At 54.1% G+C, this 14,326-nt stretch overlaps 1 protein-coding gene across 20 annotated transcripts in view; it reads left to right on the forward strand.

The window, feature by feature from the left end:
• Positions 1–14,326, forward strand: part of EPB41L1 (erythrocyte membrane protein band 4.1 like 1) — a 129,710-nt gene that overhangs the window by 53,255 nt on the left and 62,129 nt on the right. Inside the window, exon 1 of one of the 20 annotated variants that reach the window (XM_027623623.2) lies at positions 7,083–7,340. The exons of the other annotated variants lie outside the window; for them this stretch is intronic. The gene's annotated coding sequence lies outside the window, so the exon portion shown is untranslated. Of the gene's footprint in view, positions 1–7,082; positions 7,341–14,326 lie in introns of those variants that run through there. 20 annotated transcript variants of the gene reach the window in all.

Consider the following 14,326-nt stretch of genomic DNA (forward strand, 5'->3'; position numbering starts at 1 on the left):
CGTTGTGGTCTGAGCAATGGGCAGCAGGTGAAATTCTGCTTGGCCTGGTGTGGGAGTTTTGAGATTTTGAGAACAGTCCTGGTTAAAATAGAAAGGCAGTTAAAAAGAAAAAGAAAAGAGAGAAACAGCATTCTAGCTTCAGAATCTAGTACTAAGGGTATTCTACATCCTGAAAATCTCTAGCATATATTCATCTCTGGGACAAAAACCTGTTTTTAAAAGAGAACTTTATTGAGGTGTACCTGGGTGGCTCAGTTGGTTGAGCGTCTGACTCTTGGTTTCGGCTCAGGTCGAGATCCTGGGGACGTGAGATTGAGCCCTGTGTCACGCTCCACGCTCAGTGCAGAGTCCCCTTCTCTCCCTCTCCTTCTGCCCCTCCCCCTGCTCGCTCTCACATGCGCGCAGTCTCTCTCAAATAAAGAAATCTTTAAAGAAAGTTGAAGTTATAAATGCAGAAAAGTACACAGATTATAAGTTTACACATACTTGTGTAACCATAGTCCAGACAAGAACTAAAACGCGACCAGCATCTCCATGGTAAATTTGTGATAAACCAAATATATGTAGGATTAATGATGGAAAAGCACAGGCTCTGGAGTCAGGTGTGCCTGCAATTGAATCCTGCTCCCCGCCCCCCCACTAGCCGTGTGACCTTGGTTTAGTGACTTCACTGCTCTGAGCTTCAGTTTCCTTCCCCTGTAAAATCAAGTGCATATATAACCTCCGCTTTGCAGGGCAGTAAGAGATTAAAAACCAAAAATGAATCCAAATTGCTAGGCACAGTGCCAGTACGTAGTGGGGACTCAGCTGCTCTCCGCAAGGGTGATGTGTATTGATGGTGTCACTGCAGCATCTTCTGGCACATGGGACCGCAGACACATCGCCACTTTCCTCCCATTGCTTCTCACAGCTCCCAGCCTCTGTACGATAGTCTCCAAGGTCTCTTCTGACTGCAAGGAGTCTGCGATGCTCTGACGATGCAGACCTCAGCTGACACCTCAGGCCCCTGATGGGAGGCTGGGTGGACAGATATCTGTATCGAGTGGGACGGTGGCCAGATCTTTCATGTTCAGGCTCTGGGAGTGTGGCTGTCGGAGCGTGGGGCTCCATTAAGAAATGTAGCCAAGGTGGCGTTGGGGTCAGCAGAACTCAGCCTCAAGAGTGTCCTGGCATCCGGGTGAATTCTTACTCCCAGCCTCTGAACTCTGGGAGTGAGGATGGCCCAAGGGCCACACAGCACACACATATTATGAGCTGGGTCCTCATGGGGAGAAGGATGAAAGTGACCCCTGCCATCAGGTTCACAGCAGACAGGAATTAAGACCTTTCAGCACTTCTCGTGACCCAAGGCTGGAGGGCAGATTGCGGGGGCGGGGGGGGGAGAGGCCCAGAGTTTCCTTCTATCTGGGAGGGGTTGTTGCCAAGAGGAGGAGACCAGGAAGGACTTCCTGGAGGATGCCTGGATGAATGACCATGGGAAAAGGAGGAGGGGTCTCCTGGGCAGAGGAAAGAACACGGGCAGAAGCAGAGAGGCAGGGCTGGGCCGCCGACCTAGGAGCCCGGAACCTTTTGTTTTGAAGGAGCTCCCCACCCAGAGCCTGAGGATAAGGCTGAAGAACCAGGTGAGATCAGCCTGTGAATGGTCCGGAAAGTCAGGCTGAGGAGTTTGGCTTGCTTTATCAGAGAATGGGGGACCACGGAAGGTTCCTCCACTGAGGAAGCAGAGTAGGACCAGCTCCTGGAGATTTGCTCAGTGGAGACCAGCAGGTACACATTTGTCCAGAGCTGCATTATTTTTTGGCCAAAGATGGTAGCCAAATGTCCAAGCTACTGCAGTGGGCTGTGAGAGCCCTTGGGATGCGCAGACCTGTATGGAGGCCTGGCTGCAGGTACAGAAGGGGGAGGGGAGGCCAGAGACGAGGAGGAAAGGCGAAGGGGAAAGTGAGGCGCCCACCTTTGCCAGATTGCAGTCTTGTTGGGGAAGCCAGAGAGCCTCATAGGGCAACTGAATTTCGAATTCAGAAGTGAAGACATGAAGTGTGTGGTTGGTCCAGTAGGCCAGAGGAGGGACAGGCTGGGTAGAATACGGGTGGAGGGGGCTGGGAGGGTGAACTTCCTGCAGGGGAGGCAACCTTTGGGGGCTTTGGAAAGACTGAGGGTACCGCAGGGCACGCTCAGCCCTTTGTGGGTATTCTCTCATGTCCTCTTCTAGGAGCTCTAAGAGGTGGTGCCAATATCATCCCCACTCTACAGAGATGGGAACTGAGGCTCAGAGAGGTTAAGGCCTTGCCCAAGGTCACACAGCTCCTGTACAAATTAATGAACGTCCCTCATCCCTGCCTCTGGCCCCCTCCCCAGAGGTAACTGTTGCCCTAGCACCCTTCAGCAGTACCACACTAGATCCAGAAAAGCGCTTTGTACTCTGTGACCCGCTGTGCGGCTTCGTCATCATTCCACACCAGAATATGACCTAATGCGGGAGTGTGTGGCTCCCATGGTCTGGGCTGGAAGGTTCCAGGGAAGGGTGGTCCCTGGGGACTGCAGCGCTTTGCGGGAGCCTTCCTGGAGGAGTCTGAAGGTGAGGAGATGGGGGGCAGCTGGAAGAGGGAGGTCCCTGCCAGGTGAGTGATGCTGCCTGCCCACCCTGCCTGCTCTCTCCGCCCAGACGCAGACACCCTGCAGTGCCTTCCAGAGAGCGCCAAGGACCAGTGAGAACAGCCTTCTCAGGCAGAATGTCCCAGGCCTGTGGGTCACGCTGCTCTGGAAAGTTTGGCTCTGGTAGCTTCCCCCGGAGACTGGCCCAGCTCTCAGCTGCCCGGGGCTGCAGCTCAGTCCTGCCAGGCCCTGCAGCCCTGTAGGGCCAAAGCCAGACGCCCTGCAGCTTTCTTGCCCTGGAATACCCTCCTCGCCGTGACCTTGCCTTTAACCTAGCTCAGTTTAGGCATCCCCTCCTTCAGGAAGCCTTTTCTGAGCCCCAGGGGCTGGGTTAGGACTTCAGATTATCTAAACCCGTGCGGACTAAAGGAAATGTCGTGTGAGCCACATACAGAATTTATAATTTTCTAGTGGCCAAATGAAAAAAGAAAAGCAATAAACCAATGACATATTCTAATGATAAATTTCATTAACTCAATACATCTAAGATACTTCAACCCAAAAATTACTGAGCTATATTACACTCTTTTCCAATTAAATCTTCAGTGTCCAGTGCCAACGTTAGACTTAAACAGCACCTCGATTTGCATCCATCACAGTTCAGGTACTCAGTAGCCGCATGTGGTAGTGACTACCATAGAGGTCCGCACAGTTCTGGAGGCAGGGAGGAGAGCCTAAGGACTGACTCTTAGGGTTTGGCCTCAGAAAGATATGGCAGTTATATCCTGCCTCTGCCATTTCTTCGATGGGTGAACTTTGGGAAGTCATTAACCCCTTTGGAAGGCAGCTATGCTCACCACTATACCACCAACGCAGGCAGTCATTAACCCCTTTGAGCCTCACTTACTTTAGCTGTAAAAGGAGTGAAGGGTTTCGATGCTAGAGAATTATTGTGAGCATTCTACAAATGAATGTGTGTCTAGCGTCAGGTACAGAGTAAGTGCTCAGAAAATGGTGGTGATTCATCTTACAGTGTGCCCTCTGGTGGGCTGGCTTATATGCCATTCTCCCCCACTGGACTGACTGTGAGTCCAAGGATGGAGGCTCCCCAATTCCTCTCGCCTCCCCTGAGCCCAGGGCCTGGCTCAGTGTGAACATCACTGCTTGCTGAATGAAAGATTAAATCCTTGTGCTCGGAGTGCTAGCCACCCACCCTTACCCCTCCTGCCCACCCAGGAACCAAAGGGACCCTGCTGGCTGGGAGTCACGAGACCTCTGACTACTTGGGGTAACCTTGGCAGAGGGCACTGAAGATAAAAGAGGGGGTAGGAGGGGCCCTGCTCAAAGGGTTTGGTGTCATCTCTGCCCCAGCCTTGGGGGGCTATTGCTGACACCTTGTGCTTTGCCTTCCCAGCCAATGGAGCGAATCATTTCCATCCTTCTCCAGGCTTTCCTGTATCTTGGCACTTTTCCATCAAGTTCTCTGGGGTTAAAAATTTAAGAGAAAGTAATTTCTCCTACCTCCTAGGCAGACCAGAGAGGGGGAGGCGGGGTCCTGCCCCTTCTCTTCTACCAGCATTTACTGACCTCCCATCACACCAACCCAGTAACAGAAGTAGGGCAGGAAGAATTTCTCCCGTTTTATAGATGAGGAAACAGGCTCAGAGAGGTCGAATAATCTGCCCAAGTAACACAGACAGTGGTAGAGGGAGGGCTGGAAGCAGAATTCAGAACTAAGGGAACTGGAAAGACCTTCCTCACTGAGTGGGCTCTTCTTGGTCCACCTGGGCCCCTAGCATTTCTCCACAGGGGCTTTCATGAGAGGTGGTCCTGGGTTGCATTCTATTCCTGTGCCTCAGATTCCCTGCCTGGGGAATGAAGGCAGCAGAGGAACTGGAGTATTAATGTCAACTGATGCCCGTAAGGGGCCATGTGTTCGTCAGAGTACCCCCCAGCCCACCCTCCACCAGATTTCTCTGGAAAAGGTTATTGCAGGGTCAAGTGGAAAGTGGTTCCAGAGAGCTAGTGTGGCTGAGCAAGTATAACCTTGGACAAGTCACTCACCACTCGGGGCCTCAGCCTGCCTATTTATAAAATGGGGATGATATCATCCACAAGATGTTGCGAAGATCACACACAGAAGTACTTTGCAAACTGGAATGTGCTAATAGAAATATTGGTCAATACTAATAATAGAAATAATGACAATAGTAGAAGAAGCCCACTTTTCAGTGTGGTCCCTCTGACCTGAAGGGAATTGGGCCTTTTGAGTATAAATCCAGAATGATGTCTGGGAACATCCTGCCTGGATCTTTGGAATGTAGCTCGGATTCTTCTGGGAAAGTGAGAGGCTCCATCTAGCTGGGGACGGTGGGAAAATGGCCCTGACCCAGAGGAGGAGGAGGGAGAAGGAGGGTGAACTAGGAGGAACAAGGGCTTTGGCTTATGTGCTCTGTCCTGCGCCCAGGGTTGGGAAGGTCAGTGAACAGAAGAGGCTCAGAGTGAATCTGGAATAAAAATAGTGGCCAGCAGGGAGTCAAGGACTTACCAGATGTGCAGCAAGTTTATCTGGTGTAACTCCTAAGTTTTACTGATCCTTTCACTCATTCATTTGAATAAATGTGTAGTAACAACTCAAACAAAGCATCCCTAGTGGCAGAGTGACTTGCCCGAGGCCATGCGTGCCCCTGAGGGCCTGGAGAGTTCCTGGGAGGAATTTGGGAAGCTGGAGAATGAAGAAGAGTCCAGAGGTGACGGAGGACATCTGTAAGGAAGTCTGCCCAGCGGGACTCTGGTCCTTCTGGGAATTGGCTCCGGGCTGCTTTGTCTAGCTTTCCAGCTCCTGCCTGGAGCAAGGGCGTGTTCTCTGGGACTGGGAGGAACTGGCTTCCTCCTGCTCGCTCTCTGCCCACTCCTGAGCTTAGTGGACAGCACGGAGAGTGAAGGGACTAGAAGCTATGTCTTGGGAACATCTGGTGAAGGAGTTTGTCGTGTTTAAGCTGGAGAAGATAAGGCTTGGTGTGGGGGTGGGGAAAAGACACAGTTGCTATCTTGAGTTCTCTGAAGGGTGCTGGGGAGAAGGCATGGCCTCATTCTGTGGAGGCCCTAAGGGGTGGTATTAGGACGTAAGTTGGAAGGTCACCATGAGGGAGCAGCTACACATACTCTCAGAGACAGGGAGTAGAGGTGGATACTCCTGAGTTAACCCTGAGGGACGCAACCCACTGGTGAGGCTGACACCGAGGCACTGCAGCTTAGGGGGACGGATGGCTTGGCTCATGTCTGGGCTGCTTCCCAGCTTTGGGCCCCTGCTTTCCACTGCAGTGCAGTCTGGAGTGCCTAGAACAGTGGCTGGCACATAGTGGGTACTCAGGAATTATTTGAAGAGTGAAAAAAATCTATGTTTATGCCTGGGGGGAAGGGGCCTGGGAGGAGAGGTCATGTGGGCTACAAATGTGGACCATGGGCAGAAGTCTTTGGAGATTATGTTGGGAGCTACCCACTGTCTTCCCTGGGGCTTCCCCCATGAAATGGGACCCTAGAGATGAGTATGTCCAACTCTTTCTTTGTTTGCAAACTGAGGCCCAGAGTGAGAGACGAACTTGCCCAAAACTATTGGCCAAGACAGTGGCAGGGCTGGACCAGATCCCAGGCCCTCTGCCTCCCACAGTCCTCTGCCCTTTGAGGTCCCGGCCTGTGGACCCAGGGAGGTGGAGGTGTTGGGGGGGTGGGACCAGCTTTTTGAGTTGGTGCTGCTGAAGGGCTTTCACTTGGTTTTGAGTCATATCCTTAGTGCCACAAACCCCTTGGCTACCCTGCTGCACACCTTCCTGAAGCCTAAGTGCACACCCAGTCTGTGCTCACACACATCCAGAAAAAAAAACATCTGTGCACAGGCCCAGTCCCTAGTTATACTTAGGGTCATTGCTACCAAAGCACATATGGGCAAACGCACACATAACCTCAGAGACACACTGGATCCCAGGAGGCATTTGCACACACCTCCTCCCGGATTGGGGAGGAGCCCTGAGTCCCACCGCGATTGTGCCCTTCTTTGCTGCTGGGGAGGGGAGGGTATCCGGCTCTGCTCGGTGGGCTGGGAGGCCCACTGTGTCTGAGTCACCCCTTCTGAGTCAGGGATCCTCCCCCTTCTCCCCCCGCCCCCGCCCGTCCCTGCCGAGCTCCCAAGGGGGGTTGTCCCCGCGGGCCGACGCTGGCCGGGGGGGGGGGGGGGGAGCGGGGGGGGGAGCGGGGGGGGCATCGAGGGCGCAGAGTTGGCTCCCGCAGGGGTCCGGGAACTGCCGGTGACAACACTGGGGAGGAGGTGGCCTGGGAGCCTGAGAGGGAGGGAGGGAGGAGGAGGAGGAGAGGGAGGCTGGCAGAGAGGAGGCGGAGGCAGGGCCAGGGCCGCCGGAGGGAGCAGGCAGGCGCGCGGCGGCCGCCCCTGGGCTGGGCGCGGAGGCCGGGCGGGGGCGGGGGCTGCCCGCGCGTCGGGCGCCAGGCCCGGGGCTGTGGGCACGGTACCCAGCCCCCGGCGCACGCCGAGCCGCCGCCGCCGCCGCCGCCGCTGCTGCAGTCGGCATCCATCAGCGGGCGGGGGTGTCGCGGAACAGGCTGCTCCGCAGAGCCCGCAGCGGCCCCGCGCGCCCGCCCCGCCCCGCGGCCTGTCTGCCCGGCTGGAGCCGTCGGGGCGCCCCGCCCCCCACCCCGCCCAGCCTGCCCGAGATGGGGACCCCCGGGCTCAGGTAGGCACGTGGGGGGGGGGGTCAGGTGGCACGGGGGCCTGGGGACTCAGTACATGTAGGCCCAGCCTGCAGCCCTGGGGAGGACTGGGGGAGAGACCGGGAGGAACTGAGTTTGCAAGCTGTTGGCTCCCTGGCCAGTGTTGGGGGGAGATCCGTGCTGTTCCTCCCTGCCTCCCAGGTCTGCAGCCTCCCCGAGGCCTGGAGAGAGAGGTGGGCAGGCTGTGGGCTGCTGGTTACTGTTGGGAAGAGCGGTTGCTGGGTGCTGGGCTCCCTGGCTGGGCCACTCTGTTTCTTTGAGACCGTTCCTGCCTCCTCTGTGGAGGCCAGGGGCTTCCTGGATCTCTGCGTCCAAGCTTCAGATGCTGCAGGCCAGTCTCTTGGTTGCAGACTGGGGTGCTGGGCAGCTCCTGTCCTCTCCTTCACCCTCTGGTTGTAGAGCTTTTCCCACCCTGGCCTCACTTCGCATGGCATCGCCCTCCAAGTCACCCAAAGCTGGGTGGATGGATAATAGCCCTGGGGCCTCTGGGGTTCTGGTTTCCTATTGTTCTGGCCAGAGGCTATCCCCCTGATTAGAGGGAGAGGACTTGTGGGTTCCAGTTGTGTCTGGCATCTTCATGCTTGGGAATGTCCGAGGATCCAGAAGCTAGGGTCTTGGAGACAGGCATGGGGTGGGGAGAAGTGACTGTAGCCACCAGGGTAACTTACCAGGGCTGAGGCCATGCCTGGCAGAGCTATGGCCCCAGGATGGTCCCTGGGGACGTTGAGGGGCTGGACAAGGACTAGGAAGGAGTTCTGAAGATACTGGTCTCCTTGTTTGCCGCCAGCCACGGTCCTTGCCACCTCACCCTCCCCCCCACTTCTGAGAATGCATCGGTGGGGGAGAGGCACTACCACGTGATCCTACCTTCACTTCTGGATCTGCATATCACCTCCTCTGCAAAGGTGGGAGTGTAAGAGGGCTGGATTTAGGACCTCTCGGGCCGTGTGGGGGCCCGGCTGCTCCAACTCTCCCCGACCTCCCAGCATTAGGAGTCTTCCAGAATTAGCAGCAGTTGGGCCAGGTTGAGAGCTGGGGACGGGAATGGTGCCCTCAGAAGCTCCTGGAAGACAGTGCTGCCTGACCTGGACAAGGGTGTGGAGAATAGAGGCGGCTGTGTGCCCGCCTGCCCACCCATTCTTCCAGATGGAGCCTGCGGCAGAGGCAGCCTGTGCCAGTCTCCTCTCTGAGCCACTGTGGCCCAGAGAGGCGCTGCCAGCTCTGTGCAGGGAGGAAGCTGGCTTCTCCTGGCCAGCCTGAGGTCATGCCTGCCCGACAGCCCCATGCACAATCTTTGTGGCATGCAGAGCGTGGTCCCTTGAGGGGTACCTCAAGGCAGTCCTGGAGATCAGTGCAGGGGGCACTGTTACTATGAACGCCTTTTCTGGGCCATGTGACAGTTCCCAGGGCTCAGCTCTGTGAGCTTCAGGGAGACTTCATAGAACCTGCATGAGAATGATGTTTGGCCCCGTAGTCCTCGCTTAGTAAATATTGAAGGCTTGAATGAGGCCTAGAGAGGAAGAATGACTTGTCCAAGGTCACATAGCAGCTTAGTGGGAGGGTCAGCACTAATGCACCCAGATCTTCTATCCCTTGGTTTGAGGTTTTTGCAGCCCAAATGCCTGCTTCCCCGTTGCCGTGCCTGTACCCTACATAGGTCTCTGACAGGGGCTGGGCATTATAGCCTGGAGCCTGAGGCTATCCTTTAGGGGGGGTGTCACGTTGGCCTCCCAGCTCGTGCCCCTAAAAGGTGAGGAGGAAAGGTAAGGCTGCTGCGCAGATAATGGGCCAGGGCTGAGGCAAGGGGCAGCCGGTAGCCCTTGACCTTGGGAGTATATGGAGCCAAGAGGATGCTGGATGCCCGGAGATGTTGTGGGCCTGAGCCTCCCGAGAAAGTAGATAGGGTCTCTTGACTAGACTGGCTGTGTTAGCTCTGACATGGACCTTTCTGTGGGCCTCTCTGGGCTTCTGTGTCCCCATTTATTAAAAGGGGATAATAATCTCTACCTGGAGTAATATCAGTGATTACACAATCAGGATGATGGCATTTATTAAGCACTTACTGTGCGCCAGTGATTTGCGTTATCTCACAGCAACCCTGTCAGGTATTAGTCACGTTGTACAAGTGAGAAACAGCAGCTCAGAGAGCTTGTGTCCCCTGCCTGTGGTTACACAGCTGGAAACCTTGGGGCTGTCTGTGTCCAGAGTCCCCCTCTCTAGCATGGCGTCATGCCTGAGGCGGTGTCTGGGAGTACCAGGTTTGTGTCCAGCGGAGCCACAACTGGTATGCCAGGGCTGGTCCAGGTGGAGAGGTCGGTGTTGGGTCTGGTGAGACAAAGGTGGTTCTGTGGCCCAGGTGCTCCTGTGGTCCAGAGGACCACAAAGGTGGTTCTGTGGCCCAGGTGCTCCTGTGGTCCAGAGGGATGGGGCAGAGGGGTACTAGCAAGGAGCCCTGAGAGAGGGGGTCGCCTTGACCTTCTGCTTCCTGGCCAAGATCCCCTGGAAGTGGGGCTGCTCTGGGCTCCCTGCCCCCACTGGCTCTCAGGAAAGACTGATTGGCTCTCAGTCTAGTTAGCCCCGCTGCTTACCCAGCCCTACCCCTGCCGCATTTGATAGGACCCTAATAACCTGAAAACACAAGGGTGGGAATGCAGGGTACCAGCTGGGACTGGAATGAGGAGGCCCTTATAGGGAGGGGACCAGAATCTGGGTGGAAGGGGGTGGGTGGGAGGGGGCTGGCACTGCTTCTGTGTGGGCGGGAGGCTTGGGGATAAGAATAGTAACAGCGAGCATTTACTGAGCACCTACTACATGCCAGGTACTGTTCTAAGGGCTTACCCATACAACCCATACCATCTTCACAAAACCTGGTGAGGTAGGAATGCTTCTTCCCATTTTACAGATTGAGGGTACTGAGGCTTGCAGGCGAGGGAAAGACAGGTGCTCAGGGTCACATGGCTAGGTCATGGGGGAGCCCTGATTTCAATCCGGGCGTTGTGGGCCAGAGCCACGTTCCTGATGGCCATGCTGGCAGCCTGCGGTGTCTTCTCAGAGGTTCTACTCGGTTTTGTGCAATTTGGAAAAATATTCTCTGAGTATACCTCCTGCAGGCCCCGTGTTGCCTCTGAGGAGACATCCCTCTCTTCAAGGGGCTCACAGTCTAGCTGGAGAGGCACTGGCAGGACGCAGGGAGGGTAAAGAGCTAGCTGTTCATATGCTAAACATGGATTCCTATTTTGGTGATCAGGGAAGGCTTCTAGGAGCCTTTGTGCTGGGCTCCAAAGGCCAAGTAGAAATTCAGTGGCTGTGAGGGAAGGGTCCCCACTCCCCCAGGTCAGAGAGGAAGGAAGTGGGGATGCCTTTGAAGAAGAGTGGGTGGTCTGGTACACATGGGGCAGGTAGGGCAGGGGGCTGGGTGCACTGGGAGGTGACTCAGAAAGCCGGCTTGGGTGTGGGTCTTTGGCAAGGCTCTGGAATCCACCAGGCCTAAGCTCTAGTCACAGCTCCACTCTATACCAGCCACGTGCCCTTGGGCCCATCACTTAGCTGGCCTGAGCCTCAGTTTCTTCATCTGTCTTGTAGAGACCACATGTGGTGGTAGTTACGTAAAGGGCCTAGCGCAGTGCTGGCACATCCCAGGGCCTCAGGAAACATGACTGCTCTCTCCCTTCAGTCTCTCTCAAATGTCAGGCTAAGGTGTTTCTGCTTGACAGGAGCCTGGAGGCTCCGGGAGCCTTGGTCGGTCTGCACGGGGCATGCATGCACTGTGACATGACAGAAGTGTTTGGGAAGGTCCCTTTGGCAACTGCAAGAACCACAAGGAGGGGAGGGGCTGCAGCCTTGCAGGAGAAACGTCAGCCCCGTGGACTTGGAGGGCAGGGGAGGGAGGAAGGTTGACAGTGCACTAAGATGTCCTCATGTGGTGGGGGACTCGGCCGGTGGAGGTGGGGCAGGCCGCAGGGGTCATAAATTTGGTTTGGGGACTCATGAGCTTAAGATGAAGGACTGTCACCCTTCAGTCGTTCTGAAGGTTGCCTGGCATCTTTCTGTGCATCTGGCTTTTTTTTTTTTTTCTTTTGAATAATTTCCTTTGGATGCATCCCCATCAGAGCTTCCTGTATAATAGCAGTAAATTGGAACTAAGTGCCCAACAATAGGAAGATGATTGAGAACGTTTTGGAACATCCAGTGGTTAAAATAATATACAGCCGTGAACAGCCACAGAAATACTTATTCTTTGCAGCGTATGGAGCTGTGCACTTGAGAAACTCCTTTGAATCCTTTATTCATTTCATGTCTGCATGACCGAGCTGGGACAGGGGTTAAGATTCTTCCCAGTGCACGAAGAGAGATTCAGGTTAGGTTCTAATCTCCTTGAGGGCAGGGTTCATGTTTTATTCATTGTTCTGTCCTTAGCATATAGCTCAATGATTTGCAAATGCTTGTCTGGTGAAAGAATTGATTGAAGGAACAAAGCAGAGGGGAGTTGGCTTGTCCAAGGTCACCCTGGCTGTAAGACCCATGACCTGGTCTCCTCATCCCTACCTGCCACATGCTTACTCACCACTGCGTAGCTGTGCAAGGAGGCGGGGGTAGAGTGGAGGGGTTCCTAGCCCAGGGCTTGGGACCTGCACAGACCAGGGCTTAAGTCTACTTTCTGTCCTTCTGAGCTGCCAGGCTTTGGCAAATTGATTTTTTAAGCCTCACTTACCCCATCAGTAATGTGGCCAGTCCAAGAGTCTGCTTTTAGGGTTGTTGTCAAGATTAAATGATTTCGGGCATGTAAAACTCTTAGCACCATAACTAGCACATAGTAAAGCACCCATGAATATTAGCTGTGATGATAATGATATAATAATGGGGAAATATTTCTGATAACAATTAATGTTAAATGGAAAAAAAAAACCCATAAAGTTAGGAGCACTCAGATTGAAGGGGTGTAGAATTAGGTATGACTGTAGACAACAGATTGGGAGAGAACAGGCAGAAACAGAGTTACAGCAGGTTCCATGGGAGGTCAGTAAGACTGATCAAAACAGATCTTTTTTTTTTTTTTTTAAGATTTTTATTTATTTGACAGTGAGAGAGAGAGAGAACAAGTCAGGGGGAGAGGTAGAGGAAGAGGGAGAAGCAGACTCCCCACTGAGCAGGGAGCCTGACATGGGGCTCAATCCCAGGACCCTAGGATCATGCCCCGAGCCGAAGGCAGATGCTTAACCGACTGAGCCACCCAGGCACCCTCAAAACAGATCTTTTAAAAACACTTTATATTTTCCATATTTTTATTTTTAATGTTTTTAAAGATTTTATTTGAAAGAGAGAGAAAGCGAGAGACAGAGCACAAGTGGAGGGGGAGGGGCATAGGGAGAGGGAGAAGCAGACTCCGCACTGAGCAGGGAGCCAGTCATGGGGCTCCATGTGGAGCTCAATCCCAGGACCCTGGGATCATGATCTGAGCTGAAGGCAGCCGCTTAACTGACTGAGCCACCCAAGTGCCCCAGTCCTGTAATTTGTTTTTTAAAGGGGTAAATCCTGGGGTGCCTGGGTGGCTCAGTTGGTTAAGCGTCTGACTTGGTTTGGGTTCAGGTCATGATCTCAGGGCCCTGAGATGGAGCACTGCATTGGCAGGCTCCGTGCTCAGCAGGGAGTCTGCTTGAGATGCTCTCCCTCTGCCCTTCCCCTCACTCACTTGCATGTGTGCTTTCTCTCTTTCTCTCAAATAAATAAATCAATCTCAAGGAGTAAATCTTAGTTAATTTGGTCAGGGCCCTGTTGAGGGCCCTGTTGATGGACAATTAAAGTTCCCAATTTTAGTCTATTCTAAATGATGCTGACAATGAACTCTAATAGTGTTTGGACAGTTAGAGAAAATGCAATGAAAGAGGGAGTCAGAAATTGAGATCATGAGGGTTGCCCCGGGGAGGTCTGCAGGTCTGCAGGTCTGCTACTCCCCGTCCCAGCTTCTCAGTGGAACTGAGGGGGGCAAGGACCTGAGGGGGCTGGCTTGTTTGGAGGAGACCCTGTCTCTGTCACCCTCCCAGGGTGAGGATGTCCCAGGGAAACCCCTTCTGTCTCTGATCCAGTACGGAGCTGACCTGTGAAACTTCCAAATTCTCTTTGGATGCTATAGGCTGCTGCCTGGGTCATGCTGCTGTGTACACCCTGAGTGTCCTTGGACAAGTTCTTTGCCTTCTCTGGACCTCACTTAGCCCATCTGTATGGTGGTGACAGCCGTACTGATGAGAACCATTGTTGTCACTTACTGAGTGTCCTCTGTATGGCAACACGGCGTCAGAGGGAGCGTCACATGCATTTTCTCATTTTTTTTCTCACGAAATGGCTTTGAGGCGTAGGGGGTGTTATTCTCATTTTACATGCTCAAACTGGCTCTTGGTGAGGTTAAGTAACTTGCCCAAGGTCCTCAAGCCAGGATTCCAAACACTGGTCCAAAGCCAGTGTTCATAAGTGCTGTTCCTCGTTCCCTCTCACCAGCTGCTGATCAGTGAGGGCCAAGCGAGATGATTATAAAAGGATTCTTTAGATTGTAAAGCACCCCACATGTGGGAGGGGTTGGTACTGCTGTTATTATTTCTACATCCAGGGCAACGGTAGCTTTGGTTACATGGTTGACAGCAAGTTGGAGGTTGTGGGATGTAGCAGGATTGAGGGGGAAGAGCACGGGACCGTCAGCCAGCAGATCTGGGTCCTCGTTCTGGCTCCACTTGAACTGACTAGCTTTGTGACCTTGGCCAGCCAAGCTGGCCTAGGGAATAAGCCCACCTGCCCTGTGTGGCCCTTGTCCAGCTCACTGCCTGGGGTTCAGAGGATGCTCCGCTACGGGGAGGTCTCTGGCTGCCTCTGCAGTCATCCGTGTGGTCCAAGCGGGTGGTATTTCTCCTTTCTGATGCCGTTACTCTGCAGTTCTGGGCATGTCCTGTGGTCCCCCAAC

Source organism: Zalophus californianus, chromosome 8, assembly GCF_009762305.2.
Source record: "Zalophus californianus isolate mZalCal1 chromosome 8, mZalCal1.pri.v2, whole genome shotgun sequence".
In the NCBI taxonomy this organism is placed as follows: Eukaryota; Metazoa; Chordata; class Mammalia; order Carnivora; family Otariidae; genus Zalophus; species Zalophus californianus.